This window comes from Trichechus manatus, unplaced genomic scaffold (assembly GCF_000243295.1).
Source record: "Trichechus manatus latirostris isolate Lorelei unplaced genomic scaffold, TriManLat1.0 scaffold00256, whole genome shotgun sequence".
Classification (NCBI taxonomy): domain Eukaryota; kingdom Metazoa; phylum Chordata; class Mammalia; order Sirenia; family Trichechidae; genus Trichechus; species Trichechus manatus.
This window is the reverse complement of record NW_004444192.1, coordinates 1887806-1903275: the sequence shown is the minus strand read 5'-3', so window position 1 is coordinate 1903275 and position 15470 is coordinate 1887806.

The window sequence follows — 15470 nt, the reverse complement described above, 5'->3', positions numbered from 1 at the left end:
TTTTTTTTTGGTATGTTTTGATATTGTCTACTGTCTTCGGAACATTCAGTAATTATTTTCTTCTTTTATTTTTCTTCTCTTATTGATTGCAGATTTGTTTATTTCATCCTGCTTTTTTTGTTTTATTTGGTTATGTCTGAACAGGGGGGCTGGACTTTCTTTGTTGTTTGCTCATCTGTGGGCATGATAATTTCATCACCTTGTCCAATGGGCTGGGCTAGTCACTCAGCTATGGTGCAGCAGGGAAGGACCAGCAGAGGGGGAGGGGCTAGTATGCATCATTTGTGGCACTTACTGGGGCTGACAGGGCTGGGCCAGGGGGCAGTGCAGGGCAGGTTCTGGTAGACCTTGCCTGTGCTTCCCAGGGGTGCAATGCTCAGCACATAGTGCAGATAGGCAGGAGGGATGAGGGAGGATGTGGGGAGTAAGTGCTCTGTCTCCTGCTGGGAGCTCAGTGAAGCTGCTTTCCCATATTCCCTGTCCATCATGCTTGGTGGCTGAGGGGTCCAAGATGGTGAATCCATGCCATGTTAGCTGATAGGTGACCTCCACTCTGTAGCTCTCCTCACTCTCTGTTCTCTATCAGTTTCTTATTCCATTCAGTGCTTAGTTGAGTTCTTTTTACCTTCTTTTGATACTTAAGGTTCCAGGCTTGACGTTTGTCTCTGTTTTACTTAGTTTTTTGGGTCTTTGCTGTGGAGGGATGGTATCATGGATTGAACTGTGTCCCTCAAAAATATATGTATCAACTTGGCTGTGCCATGATTCCCAGTATTGTGTGGTTGTCCTCCATTTTATGATTGATATAATTTTCCTACGTGTTGCAAATTCTAATCTCTGCCTGTGGTTAATGAGGGAAGATTTGATTATGTTAAAGAGGGTTGCAGTGGGATGTAACACTCTTGCTCAGGTCACCTCTCTAATCCAATGTAAAGGGAGTTTCCCTGGGTGTGGCCTGCACCACCTTTTATCTTACAAAAGACAAAAGGAAAGGGAAGTGAGCAGAGGAGGGGGGACCTCATACCACCAAGAAAGCAGTACTGGGGGCAGAGCACGTCCTTTGTACCTGGGGTTCTTGTGTGGAGAAGCTCTGTGACCAGGGAAGATTGACGACAACGACCTTCCTCCAGAACCAACAGAGAGAGAAAGCCTTCCCCTGGAGCTGATGCCCTGAATTTGGACTTCTAGCCTACTGGACTGTGACAGAATGAATTTCTCTCTGTTAAAGTCATCCACTCATGATATTTCTGTTACAGCAGCACTAGAAGACTAAGACAGATGGTGTGGTGCTTCTGTCTATAGCACTATGTTGGATCAACCCCTATTGTCTTACTTTCAATAAGTAGGAAAAACCAATTTCCCTAAGACTAAATTCTTTAGGCTGCAATGCAAGCTTACCTGCATTTAGCCATGCTTCCCTTTCCAACATAATCCTTCTCCTACTGTGTATGGTACGTTGATTCATAGAACCAGGGAAATGAAGGATATCAGAATAATGGCTAAGAGCATGACCTCTCAAGCCAAATTACTTTGTTGAAATATTTATCCATCACACAATAGCTGAGTGTCTTGAGAAAATTACTTTACCTCTGTAATTCAGTTTCTGTAAAATGGCAATACAAATAACGTCTACATCAGAACTTCCCAAAAATTAATGTACAAATGAATCACCCACGAATCTTGTTAGAGTGATGATTCTCATTGAGTTTCTGTTTATGATGATAGAGAATTGGCAACAGATATTGGTATTGGTTGCACAATATGATTAATGTAATTGATGTAACTAAGTTGTACAAGTGAAAAACATTAACTTGGCAAATGTTGTATTATATACGTACATATATAATACATAATATGTATATATAATACATAATATCTATATCTATATTTATCTATAAATATAGAGAGAGATATCTATATCTGCCTCCATTGCTATCAAGTTGATTCAGACTCATAGTGACCATATAGGATAAGGTAGAACTGTCCCATAGGCTTTCCAAGGAGCAGCTGGTGGATTTGAACTGCTGACTTTTTGAGTAGCATCCAAGCTCGTAACCACTGTGCCACTAGGGTGTTCCCTCTCTCTCTCTTTCTATATATATACTGTCTTGGAAGTAGTACATCCAGACTGCTCATTGAAAGCGAGGATAGAGAAACTTTATCTCATGCATTTTGGACATGTTATCAGGAGGAGCCAGTGCCTGAAGAAGGACATCATGCTTGGTAAAGAAGAGGGTCAGCAAAAAAGAGAAAGACCCTAGATGAGATGGATTGACACAGTGGCTGCAACAGTGGGCTTAAACATAGCAACAATTGTGAGGATGGTGCAGGCAGGCAGTGGTTTGTTCTGTTCTACACAGGGTCGCCAAACAATATATACATATATATGTATATATATATATATATATATACACAAAATTTTTAAAAAATGGCAGAAGATCTTAAAAAGTACAGACCACTACCCACTACCACCACCATCAAAAACAAAATGCTGCTTCTGATTTAAGATGTCCAGTGTGGAGAATGATAATGTGCATTTTTAACAATGAATGTACCGAAGTTTGTTTATCCATAATCCAGTTTAAGGATGTTTGAGTTGTTTTCACTTTATGGCCAGTATAAATAAAACTGTTATAAGCATTTGTGTACAGGCTTGTGAAGACAGGTTTTCATTCATTTGAGCAATAACCTAGGAGTGCAGAGTCTGGTTTGTATGGTTAGTGTAGGCTTACATTTTTGAAAAATTGCCAAATGTTTTCCCAAAAGCAATACATGTGATTTCCAAGTGTTCTGTGTCTTCTTCAGCACTTGTTAGTGTCAGTTTGACTTTGGCCATTCTAATAGATGTATAGTGGTATCTCATTATGATTTAATTTGCATGTATTTAATGACTAATGATGTTGAGCATCTTTTCATGTGCTTGTCATCTATACATTCTCTTTGGAGACGTATTTGTCTAAATCTCTTGTTCATTTTTTAATTCAGTTGTTTGTTTTCATTATTGAGTTTTGATAGTTTTTAATACATTCTGGATACAAGTCCTATGTCAAAAATAAAATTTGCAAATATTTCTCCCAGGCTGTGTCTTATGCTTTCATATTCTTAATGGAGTCTTTTGCAGAGCAAATATTTTTAATTTCAATGAACTCTAATTTATCAACTTTTTGGGTGGCGCAAACAGCTAAGCACTTGACTACTAGCTGAAAAGTTGCCAGTTTGAACTACCTGAAGGCACCTTAGAAAAAAGACCTGGCGATCTACTTCTTTCAAAATCTTATGGAGCAGTTCTTCTCTGCACACATGAGGTTGCCATGAGTTGGAACTGACTCAATGGCAACTAACAACAACAATCTCTTATGGATAGGGCTTTTGTGTAGTATATAAGAACTATTTGCCTAATGTAGAGTCACAAGAATTTCATAATTTCTTCCAAAAGATTTATAGTTTTAAATTTAAGCTTACAATAAATTCTGAAATTTTTCTGGGGTGAGAGGCTTTGTTTTGTTTTGCAATTAGATGTCCAACTGATCTAGCACCGTCTGTGGAAAAAAAACTATTATTTCTCCATTGAATTATCTTTGCACTTTTGTTAAAAATTAGTTGACTATAACTCTACATGTCTTTTTGTGATTCTTTATTGTGTTCATTGATCTGTGTGTCTATTATTTTACAAAACCACACTGTCTTGATTACTATAGCTTTAGAATAAGTGTTAAAAAATCAGTTTGTGTGTGTCCACCAAATTTAGTTTTTCATCTTCAAAACTGTTTTTGCTATTCTACATTCTTTGTCTTTCCATACAAATTTTAGAATCTGCTTGTTAATATTTACACGCCAAGTCCTGGGATTTTGATTTCTTGAAATGAATCTGTAGTTAAATTTTGGGAGAACTGACATCCTAACAACATCGAGTAGTTCAATCCATGAGCAAAGCATATTTATCCACTTATTTAAGTCTTCTTCGATTTCTTTCATCAAAGTTTGTTTAATTTCAGTATATACATTCTGCCAATAATTTGTTTAATTTATATGAAAGTATTTTATTTATTGTTTGTGCTTTGTGAACGGCACTTTTATTTTTTAATTTCTATTTCCAATTGTTCATTGCTAATATACAGACCCTATAGGACAGTTCTACTCTGTCTTATAGGGCCACTATGAGTTGGAATTGACTCGACGGCAATAAGTTTGGTTTTTTTTTTGTTTTACTATATAAAAACACGATTGATATTTGTATATTAATTTGTTGCCTGTGACCTTCAGTGTTTTGAACCCACCAGCCACTCTGCAAGAGAAAGATGTGGCAGTCTGCTTCCATAAAGATTTGCAGCCTTGGAAATCCTATGAGTTAGTTCTGCTCTGTCCTATAAGGTTGCTATGAGTTGGAATAGACTTGACAGCAGTGGATTTAGTCGGTAAGAGCTTTTTTGTTGTTTTAACAAGATTTTATACACATTAAATTATATCATCTGCTAAGGCAGAAATTATTATCCCTTCCTGTCCAATCAGTATTATTTTTGTTCATTTTCTTTCCCTATACCACTGGCAAGAAATTCCCATCACAATGTTGAAAGGGCTTAGAGGAAAGAAGATCTCCTTGTCTTTTTTCCAGATATTAGGAGGAAAACATCCAGTCTTTAACTGGTAAGTGTAATGTTATGCTAACTGCAGATTTTTGTAGATGGGCTTAATCCTAGTTTGCTGAGAAGTTTTATTAGAAATGGATGTCAAATTTTGTCAAGTGATTTTTCTGCAGCTATTGAGATGCTCATGTGGTTAATTTGCTAATGTGGGCAATGCATCACTTGACTTTTAAATGTTGAACCAGTTTTGCGTTGTCAGGATAAACCCCATTTGATTGTGATTTATTTAATATTTATTAATATGTAATAAATTTGTTGAATTTTTTTATTTTTATAAGGTAGATTGTCTCATTAAGACAGTCTCTCATCTCACTAATGAGGGATTTCACTACCTGTTCATGAGGGTTATTTTCTAGAGTTTACTTTTGCTGTAATATTTTTCATCTAGTTTTTGTGTCAGACTAATGTTCAGCTCAGTATGTCCACAGGGTAAGTCAATTTTTAAAAAATTACGTCTATTTATGATAAAGACTCTCATCAGACCAGGATTAAAATAGAAATGTCTTAACCTAATAAAATGAATTGGGGAAGGGCTTTTCCCAATAGTGAGCTTAAAAAGAATTGATATCATTTTATTCATTTAATGTCTGAAAAAATTCACCAGTTAAATCATCTGGTCCTGAAGTTTTGTTTGTTGGAAAGTGTTTAACTACAAACTAAATACACGTTGTAGATATAGGACTATTTTATTATCTATTTCTTCTAGAGTGAATTTTGATAGTTTGGTAGTTTTTTAAGGAATTGGTCCATTTCACCCAAGCTTTCAAATTATTGGACACAGAATCATTTGTAGTATTCCTTTATTATCCTTTTAATGTTGTTTGAGTTGGTATGATATCCCCTCTTTCATTTCTAATATAGGAAATTTGTGCCTTTTCTCTTTTATTCATATGAGTCTCACTGAAAGTTTATCAATTTTATTGAGCTTTAGAAGGGATCAGATTTTGGTTTTATTAATTTTATTTATACTTTTATCTGTTTCCATTCTCACTAATTTCTGTGCTTATCTTTTAAAAATATTTTGAGTTTTTGGTGAAAGTTTAAACAGCAAACTAAGTTGGCATTTACCATTTTCTACACATATTTGTTCAGTGACACTGGTTATGATTTCCACATTGCATCAATGTTATCACTCTCATTATTTCCATTCTGGTTGTCCTGTTTCCATTATTCTTGCTTCCCTGCCCCCTCCCCCAACCTTCTTATCTTTGCTTTAGGGTAAATGTTGACTGTTTGGTCTCAAATAGATGATTTTTTTTTTAAATATATAAAAGGAGTGCACTATTCTTGGGTGATATTGTTTATTTTGTAAACCAATCTACTATTTAGTTGAAAGATGACCTCTGGGAGTAGTTTCAGTTTAAAGTTTAAAGGGTATCTCAGGGTGATAGTCTCAGGGATTCCCCAGGTCTCTGCCAGTCCAGTAAATCTGGCCTTTTTTTTTTAAAGATTTTGAGTTTTCTTCTACAATCTTCTCCCATTCTATCTGGGCAATCTATTGTGGCCCCAGTCAGAATGATCGGTAGTGGAAGCTGGGCACCATCTATTTCTTCTGGTCTCTGGTTAGATGAGGCTGTGGTTTGTGTAGGCAATTGGTCCTGCAGACTGGTTTATTCTTTGAGTCCTTGGTTTCCTTCTTTCCTTTTTGCTCCAGATAAGTAGAGGCCAATAGTTATACCTTAAATTGTCCCTCACAAGCTACTTACCAAACTAGGATGTAGAACATAAACATTAGACTAGGTTGTGTGAATTAACTGATATGTCCCATAAGACTATAGTCTTAAGACTTCAAACTCAGTAAACCAATCTTTCAAGGTGTTTGGTCATGTCTGGTAGATAGTTGTGACTGCACCCCTATGTGCTTTATGTATGACTATATGTGCAGCACTCACAAATATATATAGAGAGAGAAATAATAAAGATACACATCACTATTCGTCTGTTTGTCATACTGTGATGGCTTGCATGTTGTTGTGATGCTGGGAGCTATGTCACTGGTATTTCAAATACCACCAGGGTCACCCATGGTGTACAGGTTTCTGCAGAGCTTCCAGACTAAGACAGACTAGGAATAAGGGCCTGGTAGTCTACTTCTGAAAAAACTGGCCAATGAAAACCTTATGAATAGCAGAAGAACATTGTCTGGTATAGTGCTGAAAGATGAGCCCCTCAGATTGGAAGGCATTCAAAATATAACTGGGAAAGTGTTTCCTCCTCAAAGTACAGTCGACTTTAATGACTTGGATGGAGTCAGCTTTCGGGATCTTTATTTGCTGATGTGCTTTGACTCAAAATGAGAAGAAACAGCTGGAAACATCCATTAATAACCAGAAAGTAGAATGCATGAAATATGAATTTTAGAAAATTGAAAGTCATCAAAAATGAAATGGAACACATAAAGATCGATGTCCTAGGCATTAGTGAGCTGAAATGGACTGGTACTGGCCATTTTGAATTGGACAGTCTTATGGTCTACTTTGCCAGGAATGACAAATTGAAGAGGAATGGCATCCCATTCATCGTCAAAAAGAACATTTCAAGATCTATTCTGAAGTACAACACTGTCAGTGATAGGACAATATCCATACCCCTACAAGGAAGATCAGTTAGAACAACTATTATTCAAATTTATGCACCAAACACTAATGCCAAAGATGAGGAAATTGAAGATTTTTACCAACTTCTGCAGTCTGAAATTGATCAAATATGCAATCAAGATTCATTGATAGTTACTGATGATTGGAATGTGCAGTGCAATGGATCACTTTTGTGTAGTCTTTCTAGCCATGGTCTTGTAACTCCCACCCAAGTGGTTGGGTGGGACTGTGCAAATATGATAACTGTTGGCCACCAAAAGGATTGGTCAGCTTTGCCATCCCATTGGGCTTGAGATGAGCCATCCCAGAAGCAGCAGAGAGAAGATACCACCACCACCAAGGAAGAACAGCCAGGAGTGGAGAGCACGCCCTTTGGACCTGGGATCGCCGTGCTGAGAAGCTTCTGGAAGCAGGAGAACAGAGAGCAAGTTGGAAACCTGGAGATGGTGATAAGTGGTGACAGCAGGAGATGATGTGAGCTTCCTGGCCCACAGAATGAGAAAGCTGAGTGCTTTTGGGCAGAGGCCTAGGGCCAGGGAGAAATGTGCCTATGAGCATCGCTAGGAAGAGGCTATCCTGATGGAAGAACAGCTTTGGCCTGTTGATCTTAATTACCCTTATCCCTCGTGGAGTTAGAGGAGGTCAGACACTGCCTCTATAACATTTTTATATAATGTAAAAGTAGGAAACAAAGAATAAGGATTTGTAGTTGGAAATATGGACATGGTGATAGAAACTATGCCAGAGACAGCACAATAGAATTTTGCAAGACCAATTAATTTTCATTGCAAATACATTTTTTCAACAACACAAACAACAACTCTACATGTGGACCTCGCTGAACAGAACACACATGAATCAAATTGGCTACATCTGTGGAAAGAGACTATGGAAAAGCTTAATATCATGAGTCAGAACAAGGCCAGGGGCCGACTGTGGAACAGACCATCAATTGCTCACATACGAGTTCAAACTGAAGCTGAAGAAAATTAAAACAAGTCCACAAGAGACAAAGTCCAATCTTGAGCATATCCCCCTTGAGTTCAGAGACCACCTCAAGAACAGATTTGGCGTCTTCAACACTAATGACCCAAGACCAGACAAGTTGTGAGATGACATCAAGGACATCATACATGAAGAAAGCAAAATGTCATTAAACAGACAGGAAAGAAAGAAATGGATGTCAGAAGAGACTCTGAAACTTGTTCTTAAAAATAGAGTAGTAAAGTGAATGGAAGAAATGATGAAGTAAAAGAGCTGAACAGAAGATTTCAAAGGGTGGCTCAAGAAGACAAAGTAAAGTGAGACTTTGTCTCACATACTTTGGATATGTCATCAGGAGGGACCAGTCTCTGGAGAAGGACATCATGCTTGGTAAGGTAGAGGGTCAGTGAAAAAGAGGAAGGCCCCCAACAAGATTGATTGACACAGTGGCTGCAACAATGGGCTCAAACATAGTAAAGATTGTGAAGATGGTGCAGCATTTCAGTCTGTTATTCATGTGGTCACGATGATTTGGAACTAACTGGATGGCACCTAGCAAAAACAACACAAATACACCTATATATGCTTCACATATATACACACATTTATGCATATGTACCACTCACATTTTTTGGTTGTTACTGCTATTGCTGCCAAACTGAGTATGTTATAAAATTTACCAGTAATGTCCCTTATTGGGTATTTCTTAGTGTCATCCTTTGTCATCTTAGTGTCACCTCACTGATATTTGGTGTTGTCTTTCACATCTGTCTATTTTCTAGAGAGTGATTCCTCCTCCCATCTCTGGTAACCACCAAAGAATGTAGATTTCTATATCTATAACTATTTTTTCTTTGTATAAAAGTGGATCATACAATATTTGTCCATTTTTACTTGACTTATTTCACTCCGCATAATGTTCTCCAGATTCAATCAAGTTATGTTTTGAGAACTCATAATTATTCTTTATAGCTGCATAGTATTCCACGGTATGTATATATCACATTTTATTTATCCATTCGTCCGTTGATGGGCACTGAGGTTATTTCCATCTCTTTGCTATTGTTAATAATGCTGCTATGAACATAGATGTGTATATGGCTATTTGTGTCACTGCTATTAGATCTCTGGGTATATACTTATTTTCCATAGTGGTTGTACCATTTTACATTCTGACCAGCAGTGGATAAGGGTTCCAATCTCCCCACAGTCTCGCTAGTATTTGTTGGTTTCTTTTTTTTTTCTTTTTGATCAGTGCCATTTTTGCAGGGGTAAGATGATATCTCATTGTAGTTTTGGTTTGCATCTCTCTGATGGCTAATGATTATTATCATCTTTTCAAGTGTTTGTTGGTCGCTTGAGTGTCCTTTTGATGAAGTGTCTGTGCATGTCCTTTGCCCATTTTTTAATTGTTCTGTGCTTATCTTTGTTATTTCCTTCCTTCTGACTACTTTGGATTTAATTTGTTGTTCCTTTTCTAATTTCTTAGGGTGAAAACTGCCAGTATTGGTTTGTAACTTTTTTTTCTACTATAAACATGTAATGTTGTGAATTTTTCTCTAATCACTATGTTGGCTGCATCCTACATATTTTGATACGTTGCATTTTCATTTTCATTCAATTTAGCATATTTTCTAATTTTTCTTAAGACTTACTGCTTGACCTGAGAGTTATGTTGTTTAATTTGATATATTTGGCCATGCTCCCCTAAACATCTCTCTAGTTTCATTTTGTTATGAGTGAAAAATATAATTTGTATTATGTCAATCCTCTCAAATGTGTTAATGTTGGTTTTACAGCCTAGCATATAATTTATCTTGATAACTATTCCATATGTGCTTGAACAAGGATATGTATTCTACTCCTATTCATTGAAGTCTTCTATAAATTTTAATTACATGAAGTTAGTTGACAGTTACAAAATTCAGACGGCCTAAGATCTCCTGCACTTCTGACATCAACTATAAGTTCTGGGGCTCCCAAGACCGCCCACAGGTTTAATAATTAGCAAGAATGAACCACAGAATTCCAAGAAGCTGTTATGCTCACAATTACAGCAATAGGAGACAGATTAAACCCAGCAGAGGGAAGAGATGCACAGGACAGATTCCAGGAGAGTTCCAAGCATGAGCTTCCAATTGACCTCTCCCAGTGGAGTGTGAACAGCACTAACTTCTCCCAACAATAGTGTGACAATTCTTATGGAGTATTGTCAACTAGGGAAGATCTCCCAAGCCTTTGTTTTCATAGTTTTTAATGGGGCTTGGTCATATAGATATAGTTGACCTCCCACATGGCTGACCTTAGTCTCCAGTCTCTCCAGAGGTTGATTTGATATAATGAAGCTCAAAAATACCACCCAAATTACATTGTTAGCATGGATTATTTTATATGACTCAATGCCTCCACCAAAAATCATATTGTTAGAATAGACTATCCAGCATGGCCCAATGCCCCCTGGTAAACAAAGGCACTCTCATTAGGCAGCATATTCAAAGTGTTTAAAAATCACTTCACCAGAGCTGAGGGCAAAAGTCAGATCCCTCTTTGAGCAAAGTTAATCCTTAATTTCACAATAGTAGTGTTCACATTTTCTATATCTCTGTTGAATTTTTGTCTACTTTTTCTGTCAATATCTGTGAGAGTAGTGCTGAAGTCTCCAGCAATAATTGTGGACTTATCTATTTCTTCTTTCAATTCTATTAGTTTTTTCCTCACTTATTTTCGACCTCTGTATTAGGTGCATTGGAGCCTTTGCGGCACAGTGGTTAAGAGCTATGGCAAGCTACAGCTGCTAACCAAAAGATCGGCAGTTTGAATCCACCAGCCACTCCTTGGAAACCCTATGGGGAAGTTCTACTCTGTCCTATAGGATCGCTATGAGTGGGAATTGACTTCATGGCAATGAGTATATTAGGTGCATAATCATTTAGAATTAGTAGGCCTCTTGGTGAATTGACCTTGTTATCATTATATCATGTCCCTCTTTATCTGTGGTAATTTTCCCTGACGTCTACTTTTTCTGATATTCATATAGCCACTGCAAATTTTATTGATTTGTGTTTGCATGGCATATCATTTCCCACGCTTTTACTTTTAGTCTATTTATATGATATTTAAATTGTATTTCTTTTGACAACATATGCTTCATCTTTTGCTCTTTTTTTTAATGCCAACTGAAAATCTCAAGGGAATTTGTAATTATTTGTGGAAGATATTCTATGGTGGCTGCTTTACAACTTTGTCCAGTAGTCCCAACATCTGATTCAGCTCACTATTGATGGTAGTTAGCTGTCTTTTCTCTTTGAAGTTATGATTTTCTTAGTTCTTAACATGATGTTTTGTTTTTTTAATAATATCTTGGACATTTTGGATATTACCTTAGGAGGCTCTTGATCCTACTTAAGTCTTCTACTTTAGCAAGTAGTTGTCTGAATTATGTTCAGCTTGTAGCTTCTGGCCTACTTTTGCAGGCTATAGTTGCAATGGCAATTTAGTTTTCTAAGTCAACAATGTGTTTGTTTTGTTTTCTTAGCAATACCTGGGTCTAACCCACATTGAAGTTGGAGTCTTCCTATGATTTTTTTTTTTTTTTTTGGTTTTATAATTAGTAGGTGCACCAAGGTATTCTTTACTGTTTTCACTATCTAAAGAAATTTTATTCATTTTTTCAGTTACAGCCCTAATACCACTACTTTGAGAAGCTTTCCAAATGCCTCATGGGAATAAGGATGTACGTATCAATATTACCACTACTATTTACACCATTAGCTATAGCTATTCCTATCCCTATCTCTTCCTTTAAAATAGTGTTGAAAAATAGAAACATAATGCAAATCACATATGTAATTTAAAAATCCTTAGTGGCTACATCAAATAAAAAAAGGTAAAATAATTTTAATGACACATTTTATTTAACCCCACATATCCAAAGTTTATCACTGATCATTTCAAAGGTATCAATATACAAATTATTAATGATATATTTTACACTCCTTTTTTTTTTGTATTAAGTCTCTCCAAACATCAATTACATTTACAACAAATCTCAACTTGGACCAGCCATATATCAGACGCTCAAAATCTACATATGCCTAGCAGCTACCATACTGAACAGTGAAGCGCTGAACTGTAATGGCCAGAGTTCATACGTCAAGACTTATTTATCCATTTATCTTCTTTCCTTCCTTCATTCCCTTTTCTTTGAAGAAAATATAAATAATTTGTACCTACTTATTGGAAACCCTGGTGGTATAGTGGTTAAGAGCTATGGCTGCTAACCAAAAACGTCAGGAGTTCGAATCCACCTGGCACTCCTTGGAAACCCTATGGGGTAGTTCTACTCTGTCCTTCCTATAGGGTGACTCTGAGTTGGAATAGACTCAACAGCAATGAGTTTTCATTCACATACAGAATAAGCCATTTATGGTTCAGTGATAGAATTCTTTTATTGTGTTAGGTGAAAGTTTACAGTGCAAATTTTAGTTTCTCATTCAAAAATTTACACACAAATGTGCCATTGGTTGCAATCCCTGCAATGTGTCAGCACTCTCCCTCTTTTCATCCCAGGTTGCCTGTGTCCATCCTTCTAGTATTCCTGCCCCTTCCTGCCTTCTCCTCTTTGCTTTTGGGCAAGTGTTGCCCATTTGTTCTCATATATTTTGTTGAACAAAGAAGTACATTCCTCATGTGTGTTACTGTTTGTTTTATAGGCCTGTCTAATCCACTAAAAGGTGGACTTCAGGAGTGGCTTCAGTTCTGAGTTAACAGGGTACCTGGGGCCATTGTCTCAGGGGTTCCTCCAGTCTCTGTCAGACCAGTAAGTCTGGTCTTTCTTTGTGAATTTGAAATTTGTTCTACATTTTCCTCCTGCTCTGTCTGGGACCCTCTACTGTGATCTCTGTCAGAACAGTCAGTAGTTGTAGTCAGGCACTATCTAGTTCTGCACTCAGGCTGTTGGAGGCTATGGTTCATTTGGTCCATTAGTCCTTTGGACTAATATTTTCCTTCTGTCTTTGGTTTTCTTCATTCTCCTTTGCTTCAAACATGATGAGACTAATAGATGTCTCTTAGATCGCAAGCTTTTAAGACCCCAGATGCTACTTACCAAAGTAAGATGTAGAATATTTCTTTATGAACTATGTTATGCCAATTGCCCTAGATGTCCCCTGAGAACAGTGGGAGAGTTCTTGCCTTCCATGTGAGAGACCCAGGTTTGACTTCAGGCAATGCACCTAATGTGCAGCCACTACCTGTCTGTCCGTGGTGGCTTGTGTGTTGCTATGATGCTGACTAGGTTCCAGTGGTGCTTCCAGACTAAGACAGACTAGGAAGAAAGGCCTGGTGGTCCACTTCCAAAAATTAGACAAGGAAAATTCTTTTAAGCACAATGGTCCAATTCACAATAAGTCAGGGGGATGGGACTATATTTAGATCCTTCGCACATGGGGTTGCCATGAGTTGTGGGGCTAAATGATGGCAGCTAACAACAACAAATTCCCATACCAGCCTTCATGCTTACACTTAGTACTCTTTATTTAATGGTCAAATACTATTTTCTCCAGACTACTTCCTGAAATGTAGCTACAGGGATCTCCACTATCTGCAGCATTATTACACCATTTACTGAATGTTTTGTATGTGTAAAATATGATATTAATCGCTTCCATCTATGCAATATCTGTGCATTATCTATGCAATATCTAACATTTAATTGTCACAAAGCGCTATTAAATCTGTATGATAATGCTGCTTTTAAGATGACTGACCTGGGGCTCAGAGAGATTGAATAACTTCACACAATTTTAAGTGGTCAAGCTGGGATTCAAACCCAGCCCACGCTCTCCTCCTGTATGCACTGATATTACCAGGAGCAAAATACATGATTGACTGGATCCATGTTAAGATAGAGATCTTCCAGAGGGTCATTATAAAGAATATTGCTATGAGGTTGTTTGACAAGTGGTGACAGATAAATGAAAAGATGTCAAGAAATGGAGGCATACACAGTTAACATGGACAACCATCCTTCCAGATGAGGTGAAGCTTGCAAAAAGTTTTTTCTTTTCCTTTATTCAAATTTCCTTCTCAGTGCTGAATGACACACTTAAATTCTCTACTGCAACTTTGAATTTTTGCTAGTCCTCCATTGTTTCATAATGTCAGAATAACTCTATAGTTCTGTGAATAAAAATGCAAACTATACCAGTAAGTAGGTTGTTCTCATGGTTATTTGTGATCTGCATAAATTAATGCATACTCATTTGCATGATCTTTAGTTGTAAATGAACTATAAATGAGAACAAAAGCAAATGGTGTCCAAGATATAGCTTGTTTGTTGTTGTTTTGTAGTTTGTTAGTTGGTTTGTTTTTGCTGGATTTTTTTATATTAAAAAGTAGCTGATTTTAACTACATTGTAGAAAGGACTAGGAAAGAAAATCTGTATATTGACAAAACAAAATGATTGACACCTACTTTGTAATGTTAGTTTTACATAGCTTGCCATTCTAAGTTAAGGTTAGATCATTTATTTTGTTCAGGGAGATTCTTGATGAGACTCAAAATATGTAATGAAAACATGTTTATGAATTTATCGTTATAAACAGAAATCAAAGATCACAAGATCATGGATTTTCAAAGAGCTGGATATGCACATGTTCTATAGTAGTTTAAACTTCCATTTATTGCAAAAAAAATTCTTTGATGTCTCACTAATTGATTTTAACACCATTGAAGAGGTGCTGAAATCAGTAGGCAAGAAATTTCTGGTAGTAGGTGGAAAAAGAATAATTTTGAGAATCACCATATGCTTTGAGAAATTCAGGTATTACAACACAAGTCCAAAAATGGAGTCAGAATTCAATTTTTCTTTTATTATTTTTAAAACATGGACTGATTACAAATGCTATAAAACTACTGAAAATATGATTGCTAATTCTAAAAAAAAATTTGAAGTTGTGACTTCTCTGTTTTTATTTTTACTTTTGTAGGCACAGCCCCTTGCCTTGATTGCTTATTATATGCAATGCATTCTGACACCTAGTGTGTAGGGAAAGATGTAGTAACAAAGGGAATTTTTCTTTTCTTTTTTTTTTAATATTTATTTATTTATTTTTTTATGTACTTCAGGTGAAGGCTTACAGAACAAATAGTTTCTCATGAAACAGAAGTACACATGTTGTTTTATGACATTGGTTAACAACTCCACAACATATCAACCCTCTAACTTCTCAACCTTTATTTTTT